At 37.3% G+C, this 10,077-nt stretch overlaps 1 pseudogene; it reads left to right on the top strand.

Annotated features, from left to right (window-relative positions):
* The first annotated feature begins 261 nt into the window (after window positions 1-261).
* On the top strand, window positions 262-2,214 carry LOC125474005 (annotated as a pseudogene).
* The last annotated feature ends 7,863 nt before the right edge of the window (window positions 2,215-10,077 follow it).

The following is a 10,077-nucleotide window of genomic DNA, read 5'->3' as shown; positions in this document are numbered from 1 at the left end:
TTTCGAGCAAACTCATGCTCAAATCCAAGGGCGTACGAGACTTCCAACTTCGAGCGGAGGTTTCCCAATCGTTTCGAGATTTTTAACCACTTTTTGGCCAAACTAAGGTAATATTTGGATTCTACGCCCTCAAATTAGGCTAGGTTGTGAATTTCGTGAATTTTAGATGAGTTTTTGGAGTTCATCGATTTTTGGAATTTTTTCGGCCAAATTTCCTAGAATCTGGGGAGCCAGACAGCGGACGACGATGACGTTGGGACGATGACGTTGCGGCGATGCGTGACAGCTCCAGCCGTCACGTGTCAAATCGGGCTGGCGTGTGGCAGTGCGTGAGCCTTATTTTAACACTTTCAACTGCCGATTTGAGCAAACAAATGGATTTTCGATTCTTTTCCTTTGTATTTACGAACTTTGGGTAGTTTAATGATTAGTATAGTGATTTTCCATATGGAAAAGACTTACCTGAGGATTACAGAGGCTAAGCAAATAAAGACAGCTACGACATGATTACATATCAGTGAGTGGGCTTTATTTTCAAGCACTTATATATACACACACACACACATATTAATAAAAGGCTTTTTAGCTAAAATGGTCCATGAGATTTGTATAACACATACTTTTGGTCCTTGGATTTAAAATCAACAGAAATGGTTCCTGAGATTGTCCATCATCCATAATTTTGGTCATTCCGTTAAAAATCTATGTTAAGTTAAGGGTATTTTTGTAAAATCAAATTTTCCACTTTCTTTTTCACCATTTTTCTCTCATTTCTCTTATAATAGCTGGGATTTTACTTTTCGAGTCCTTAAATTTTCCTGAGAAAATTGTCCTTGATTTTCCTGTTAGCTGATCGTTCTTCTCCATCTAGCAGTCCATCAGAATCACAGGATTCGGTCACGGACCAGAATCGCTGCCGTCCCAAATGAAGCTCTCTAAATTCACTTACTGCTTAGTCTCCCATAAATTCGACGATACCCCCACAAAGCAGCGACCTTATTCTGTACACCTGTAACAGTAGCGCCAATGAACCCCCTTCATTTCTTCAACTAGAAGAAACGAAACAAAAGCTCAGAGCTCGATCTACATGTCGTTTCAGAAAAATCTAGGTCCTCCAAACTCTGCATTTCACGAGTACTACTACATAATGCTCAAAAAAATCATCGTGGGCAAGAAGAATGTGAAGATTACGTACACGTTTCTTGTCCTCAAAGCCGACAGCAATGGCGGGACAATCATGGATTTCGAATCGACCGTCACGTTCATGGAGAAGCCGGTTTTTGAAGTCGTGGCGCAAGGGTTTGAGTCACAGATGGAAAATTACATGAGAGCAAAGGACTTGGAAACCAAAACGGGATTGAGATCCTGTTTCAATATTTCGAAAAAAGGAAAATTGAAGTTTTCGGAATTGGGTTTCTAGTTCAAATGGGGTGCTAAGATGGATCTGCCATTGACGAATTACTTTTTGCTGGTTTCGAGCTCGAGGGTTGTATGCTTGATGATTGTTAGTGATGGGGTTATTGGTCCAGAGAGTAATGGTGGACCTGCCATTATTTTGGGAAATTATTAGCAGCAGAGAATAATGCCGGACTCAACCTTTTTGCGTAGAGAGCTCAAATGGCTCATGGAAGACTTAATCAAAGAACCCAAAAACGTCAATAACAACGACAGAAGCATTAGGATAAGGGTGGAAATTGAGGAGCTTTATATGTTGTGGAAGTAGAGGGTTGAGGAAAGGAGGCTCTTTCAGTACATTGTTGGGTGCGAGCATTGGAAGGACTTGGTGTTGTGTGTTGAAGGAAGGGTTTTGATTCTGAGGCCAGAGACTGAGCTCATTGTTGATTTGGTGGGGATGTGGTTTTGGGGAATGAAGGGTTGAGGGAGGGGGTGTGGGCTGATTTTACAAAAATACCCTCAACTTAACGGAGCTTTTTAACAGAATGACCAAAATTATGGATGGTGGACAATCTCAGGGACCATTTCTATTGATTTTAAATCTCAGGGACCAAAGTTATGTGTTATACAAATCTCAGAGACCATTTTGGCTAAAAAGCCTTAATAAAACCCTCTTTGTGAAAATACTATTTAATCTTCTATCACAACAAAAAAGTTAAGGGCAGTAATGTAATTTTACAAAATGAAATTTTGCTTTTTTGTTTAAGGCTCACCTACAAGTAATTTTAACATTTCTAATTTTAAAAATTAAAAATAAATCTCCTCCCACTCTTCCCACTCCCATGTTCTCTCTCTCTCTCTTCCTCACTTCTTCAATTTTAAAAACAAAAATAAAAAATTTCACACACTTTGTGTGTGGGCATATACTAGACACACACACACAAACTCTTTAAGGAGAGGGATCCCCATTTCAACCAAAAAAATGAGGATGATGCGGGCTGCCGTCCGATTTCTTTTAATGGGATCATGCAAGTGGGACTTAACCATGCCTTATTGCTTTCTTTTCCATTCTTTTTTTTTTATGAGGAAATTGTAGCAACGGTCCTTTAACTTTAACTCAATTGGAGCAATGGTCTCTCAACTAAAAATTCATGACCGTTGGTCTCTTAACTCATCAAAACGTGTAGTTTTGGTCATTTTCGTCAACTCCGTTAAAACCTATGTGAAAATGAGTCACGTGCCAAGCATGTGAGACTGAATCAAGAGGCAAATATAGAAAACTAGATGAAAAAAAAAAATTGTAGCAATGATCCCTCAACTTTAACTTAATTGTAGCAATGGTCCCTCAATTTTAACCCAATTGTATCAATGGTCCCTCAACTTTAACTCAATTGTAGCGATGGTTCTTCCAACATGAATCATTTTGACGGAATTTTGATGGAGTTGACAAAAATAACCATAGCTGCACATTTTGGTGAGTTAAGAGACTAATCGTCATGAATTTTTAGTTGAAGGACAATTGCTCCAATTGGGTTCAAATTAAGGGATCATTGCTACAATTTTCTCTTTTTTTTCCTCTTTCTCTACCTCTCTCGAAGGTGACGCGTAGCAAAGCCAGGGAGAGAGGTTCAATCGAACCCAAATCCTCTCATCATTTTGATGATTTTGGACAATTTGGAGAATGAGTTTAAGAATTTGGGTTTTTATTTTCAAGTAGTACTTTTTCTGGAGCATGGAGTCACTGATTTGTGAATACTCCTTGGTTCAAATTGTAAGTCTCAATTTTTGGAATTTTTTTTTTCTTCCTCTGGTTGTATTTAGATAAGATAATCAACATCTTTTTCATGATGTAGAGACCCCAAATCCTTTAACCCATACTGAATCTCACAAGAAAACCTCAAATCTTCGTCTCTTTTTTTCTTTTAACATTCGTGTTCAAGGATTTGAGGGTTTTGTATTTTTTTTTATTCAAGATACTTTTCTGGAAAATGGGTTTTGTGATTTGGGTCTCCACGTACTTGATTAAAATATAGGTATAGGTCTATTGGAATAAATCAATATTTAGGAGAAAATGAATGTAAATATTTTGTAATTATTAAAGTCATGTTTTAGGAAGGATATTACGCTTTTTATTTTTGATTCCTTTTGTAACAAAGATTGTATGTACCTTTTATTCCGAATTATGGAATACAGGAAAATTAAGCCGTAAAATTCTATTTGGCATCAAAGCCAAGTTTGCTGTAACCCTAGAAACTGTAAAACAATATTTTCTTCCGCTGTTGTGTTCGGTTAACTTGTTCCTGCGCTGCTTGTTGTAGAAATTGGTCAGGCCATGTATATTGGATTTGCAACAGTGTGATCTTGCTGCTGTCGTGTGTGGTGCTGTGCTTTTGCAATTGTGCACCGTGTATAATTGCTACTGGTGGTGCCATGAATTGGTCTTTGTCGTGCAGTGGGTATTGCTGGTCTGTTGGATTGCAGCAAATGGGTGGTCCTTTTTTTTGCATATGAGATTTACTTTTGGACTGCTAATTGTTGCTGCACTGTCTTTCAGTGGAGTTAGTTTTGCTGTGTCGTGTGTATTACCTGCCATTATTGCTGCTGATTATCGCAAAAGTTGACTGCAATTGCTATTCTACAAGTGTCGTGGATTGTTGTCCGTATTAGTGGATTGCCGCTGCTACGGTCATAAAAATTTTTTTTAAAAAAAAAAAAGGGAGAAAAGGGTGCTGCTTATTTGTTCTTACAGCTTGTGGTTCTGTAATTAGTGGGTTTCTGTGATTGCCATGTACCTGTGATTGTCCTTTTTTGCTTGTTATTACAATGACCAATACCAGTTGGATTTTAGATTTCGGTGCAACAAATCATATGACGTATGGTAGAACTTTGTTTCAGTCCATGAAAGATCCTTATAGAAAGTGTGTGGCAACTGCCAATGTACTACTGCTGCTGTTGTTGGAGTGGGAACAGTGTCTCTTGCACCTCTCTTCCCTTACATAATTGTTTATTGGTTCCGTCATTGTCCCATCACTTATTATTTTTGCCTCAAGTCACTGAACAATTGGATTGTGTTATATTAATGTCTCCTTCATTTTGCTTGCTTTAGGATATTCAAACAAAGGAGATCATTGGGCATGACACTAAGAGAGAGGGGCTATATTATGTGGATGACGTGGTTCTTGGAAGAGCTAATTTGGTTCATGTGTCACGTAATAGTAATCTGCAGAAGGTATTGTTATTGCATTGTCGTTTGGGGCATGAATTGTTTGGTTATTTGAAACATATATTACCTGTTCAGTGGTATTGAAGACTCAGAATTGAAATGTGAATTATGTATTTTAGACAAAAGTCATCATGCTTCATTCCCTCCAAGTATGAATAGAAGATCTTCTTCGTTTGCGCTTGTACACTCTGATGTGTGGAGGTCTTCCCCTGTTAGTACTACTTCAAGAATTAGGTGGTTTGTTACTTTCGTGGATGATTGCACTCGTATGACGTGGTTGTATGTGTTGAAAAATAAAAGTGAGGTTTATGATGTGTTTTGTATTTTTCAACAGATGATTAAAACTTAGTATTCCTCTGATATTAAAGTTTTGCGTTATGACAATGGTGGTGAGTACATAAATTCTGAGTTATCCCGGTTTCTACAAGATCGTGGAATTAATCATCAAACTACCTATCCACATACTCCGTAACAAAATGGGGTTGCTGAGAGAAATAATCGTCATATCTTGGAAACTGCTCGTGTCTTGCTTATTGGTGCGTCCGTGCCTAAACAGTTTTGGCCTAAAGCCATTTCCTATGTCGTGTATATGATTAATCGTATGCCATCCCTGGTTGTGGACTTTCATACACCTTTCCAAGTGTTGACAATTTGTTCCCATAGTGTCCACTAATACTCTCACTCCTCATGTGTTTGGATGTGTAGCCTATGTTCATATTCACAAGATTCATCGTAGTAAATTAGATCCATGTGCTCTCCGATGTGTCTTTCTTGGGTTTGCTGCCTAACAAAAGGGTATAAGAGCTACCACCTTGAAACTCGCCACATGTATGTGACCATGGATGTTACTTTCTAGGAATCCGAGTTTTTTTATGCTTCGATTCCATCACCTTCTGATCACTAGGGGGAGAACACCAGTGGTGATCTTGGGTTGTTGGAGATACTAGACAATGTAATATGTAGGTCAGGGGGAGTGTGTTTTGAAAACCTAAATTGTGAAGGCTTTCGGCAACATACTGCTGAGAATGGAGACAATGAGGGCTCTCGGCAACAGCCTGTCAAAAATTGGACTAGTGTCCAGCTGCCGGGCACCGAAACAATTGATGATTGATGTGAAAATTAACTTGACACACAAATTAAACCCTATTTGTGACAATTGTAGTATATATGCAAGTAGGGATCGTTCTAGACTGGGGATTAACTAGGGATGCTAATCAACACAATTAAGACTCAAAAACACTAAACTAGACTTTATAGACTCAAAACCAACTTAAAACACTTAAAACAGCAACAAACAATCAAAAAGACTCAATTCTAGACCTAACAAGTGATTTTGGCGAAAATAAAACTAAACTTGTCTCAAAAGACTAAAAGAAAACAAATTTGACTCAAATAACAAGACTAAATGAAAGGGGGATTGTTTTTAACGAAATTAAAACTTAAAACAGAAACTTTGCATAAAACACTTTGTAAAAACGAATTTGAGTGAATTAAATGGGTGAAAGGCTAGTTAGAGGGTCGTTCTCCACACATGACATATGCATATAAACCAATTTCCAGTTATTATTCCTTTAGACAATGAATGACAATGCCCTAAATTAACCATGAAAAGCATAAATTAACTTTCAAATTTTCCTTGATTCATTGAATTGGATGGGATACACATCACAACCAAATTATCCTTATCAAGTTCCCTAACTATGAAAAGCATGATAGAAAATCATATCAAAGGTCATTAAGTTCTTTGAAAACCATAAGCATTGACAAGGCATTCGTAACTATGAAAAGCATGATACTCATACCAAGGATTTACTTAACACAATCATGACTAGTGACTTCCACTACTTGTGAATATAAGTTCATAACGATTGGGTGAAATTCCCTTATACTTTAACATCAAATTCATGCATGCAAATTAAGTGTTGACCCCCAATCCACATACATAAACAAGTTTTAATAACTCAGATAAGCAAATCACATTCAAGACTTAAGAAAAAATAACTGGATGTAATCAATTCATATAAAACATATAATCATGGCTTCGAATTCACCTCTAACTAAAAAGAAATTAGTTCCACATGTTCATCATAATTGAAAACCAAATTAACATAAACATTGAACTAAAACTAAGGATAGAAAGAACCAAGAAACGCTCCACACTCCAATGGCATGCACAACACTCCTTTGGATGGCAGATTGCACAAGTCTTCTTCTTCTTCCTTCCTTGCTTGCGGCATTAGGGTGATGTGGTGTGAATTATGGTGTTTGATGGCTGAATGTATAAATGAATGAATGAGTGAATGGATGATTAAAACTTGTGGCAAAGGCTTGTATTTATAGGCTAGGTTTTGCACAATTTCTGAAGGGAAAGGATTGCACAATCCTAAGGGAAAAAGGTTATGGTTTGGCAGAAACCAAGGGGGAAAGGGATAGGGAATACACGGCAGGGATTTGGGTTTTCCAGAGGGAATATGTGCGGCACCTTTTTAGGAGGAAGATAGGGCTTCTAGAAAGAATGTTTTAGAACAGATTTCTGGACCTAAAGGCACAAGGACACACGACATAGGTGTAGGATAGGGATTACAACTCCTAAACCTCCAAGGAATGGCATATATGCGGCACATAAGGGATTAGGCTTCGAAAATCTGAGTTATGTGTTTAAATGTATAACTAATCCCTTCTAAATAGCTAGAATTAAGGCACAAACTGATTTGGATAAGATAAGATAAGATAATGCTAGATTTAGGAAACGATAAGTTTGGTTAGGATAGGATAAGGTTGGATAATGTTCCTTATTTCTTGCTTTTTCCTTATCTTCTTTGTATTTGAACTTCTTTCTCCAGATTTGTAGCATTTCCTAGCCTCTCTTGACTTCAATTTCGTCCATCCACCTTGCTCCACTCATAAGCTATCCAATTGATGCCCAAAACTGCTCCAAATGGCTCCAAAATGCACTTTCTTGCTCCTTTTGCCATTAGGATCTACAAACATACGAAAATAGCTTAAAAGACTATAATAAGTAGTAATTAACTAACTAAATGCAAGCAAACAACATAACTAAGTAGCATAAATATGCTCCTATCAATGATTCTTGAAACAGTCTGCCGAGTATGATGCAGAGTATCGGCAGGAGTCTGCTGAACCAGCAACTACCGAACCCATACCTCCTCTCTCTCGAGCTCAATAGTGCCAACCAATGTGTCTTCTCTGAATATTCCTGAGGTAAGTACAACTGATGCTCATGTAACTAATCCGGATAATATTATGAGCACGTATAAGTTGCCACCAAGGCAAAATCGTGGTGTTCCTCCTGACAAGTGTTCTCCTGAAGGAAAAGTGAAGTATCCTATAGCTAATTATGTGTCATATTCGAACCTTGCACCAGAACGTCAAGCTTGGGTAAATAATGTGGAAGCAATCCAAGCACCAACCTGAGTTAAAGAGGCCTTGAAGGATTGATAGGAGCATATTTATGCGACTTAAATGGCTTGTTCTTGTACATTTACGTTATGTTTCTTTAGTTATTTTAGTTCTTTATGCTTCTTTTGTGTGTTTTCAGGTTCTAAGGGCAAAGTATGCAAAAGGATGCCTTTTGGAGCCTTTTGGAGCAAATTAGAGATTGGAATGGATACCATATGCTTGGAGCCAAAAGGATGGACGAAATTGAAGACTTGAAGTAGGAAAGTTAAATCCTAAAAAGACCTCATGTTTGAGCATCATTGAAAACTCCTACGCATTTTAGAACACAAAAACAACATTCCTAGCAACCTTAGGACATTGTCGTGTGTTTCCTTGTGTCTCCCTTCCTTGCCATGCAAGGAAGGGCTTTGTTCCCTATTTTGAATACTTAAACACTACCACTTATCATTCACCACATATCATTCACCACTTATCATATCATACATTCATTTATCACTTATCATAATCATTCACTTATCACTTAACATATCATACACTTATCACTTATCACTCATAATCATCTACACATTTCAACCATTTAAACACATGTACTCCACCTACTTCACCTACAACATCTACCTACTTCACCTACAACATCCACCTACTTCACCTACAACCTCCACTTACTTCACCAACCTCACACACTTACTTCACCTACAAATGACATAGCCATATGTTCCCTCCACTACTCCTATAAATACCCTTGCATTCATTCATTCAAAAACATCTCATTTTCATACACAACACACCACAAACACTTCCATTCCCTCATTGCCGTGAGTCCCCCTTCCCTTATAATCCAAACACCAATCCTCTTCCAATTACACCACTCCTCATCCACTTCCATACTTCCCCAATCCATTCAACACACCAACAACATTCCTTAGACCTTGTGCTACAATAAAGAGGAAGATAAGAGGGTCTAAACGTTCATACAATTCAAGTTTGAGTTGTTGGAATGTTTAGGCGTTTCTTTGATTTCAATGTTTAATTTCAATTCTCTTTGTTTTATACATATGAGGAACTAAACCCCCTTAGCTAGGGGGTGATTCGAAATATATGTTTATGTTTGCATTTTGATTTGATTACTTCTAATTGCGTTTCATAAGTTGTGGATTCAATTTGTTTAACCATTTGATTGATAACTTATTTATGTATGTTTATTGAGAGTGCACACTTAATTTTCATGCATGAATATGACGCTAGAATACAAGTGAGTTTCACCTAATAGTTACGAACTTATATTCACAAGTAGTGGAGGTTGCTTATAAACAATCGCGTTAAACGAATTCTTGGCATAAGTTTCATGCGTATTCCATAGTAACGAATGCCTCGTCAAAACTTATAATCTTCATAGAGCGTAATGATTCTTGCTTGTATCTCTATTATGCAATCATGTAGGGGACTTGTAGGGAATGTTTTGGGTTGTCGTATGCAATCATCCAATTCAATAACGTTAGGAAGATTTGAAGGTTAATTTAAGCGGATCTTATTAACTTGGAGTGTTGAGAATTAATGATTTATTGAAACGCAATTGGAAATCATTTTATTATGCAAGTGTAACATGTGTGGAGATGAACCCCTTGGCTAGCATCCATTCATCCATACTTTCATCATATTCATATTTACATTCTGTCTAGTTTATTAACTTGTTTCGTTATTTCAATTTTCGTCAAGTCCTAAACCCCCCTTTACTTTCTTGTTCTTTAATGCTTAGAATCTGTTTAGTTTATGTTTTAAAGTATTTTTGAATTCTTTGAGTCTAGTATAGTGTTTTATATTGTGTTTTTACGTTTTTGAGTCAGTTTCCAAGTGATTAACAATCCCTCCTAATCCCCGGTCCAGAACGATCCCTACTTGCACCTATACTACAATTGTCAAAAAGAGGGTTTAATTTGTGTGCGTATAATTCACGCATCAAATTTTGGCGCCGTTGCCGGGGATTAGAAAATTTGCTAATCCCTTGGATTGTTTGTTTTTGTATTGTCTTTTAGATTTAG

This window comes from the organism of the source record quoted next, unplaced genomic scaffold (assembly GCF_019419815.1).
Source record: "Pyrus x bretschneideri cultivar Hongxiangsu unplaced genomic scaffold, Pyrus_bretschneideri_v1 Contig113, whole genome shotgun sequence".
NCBI lineage: Eukaryota > Viridiplantae > Streptophyta > Magnoliopsida > Rosales > Rosaceae > Pyrus > Pyrus x bretschneideri.
Note: the sequence above shows the minus strand (reverse complement) of the source record. Positions and strands in the feature narration are given on the sequence as shown.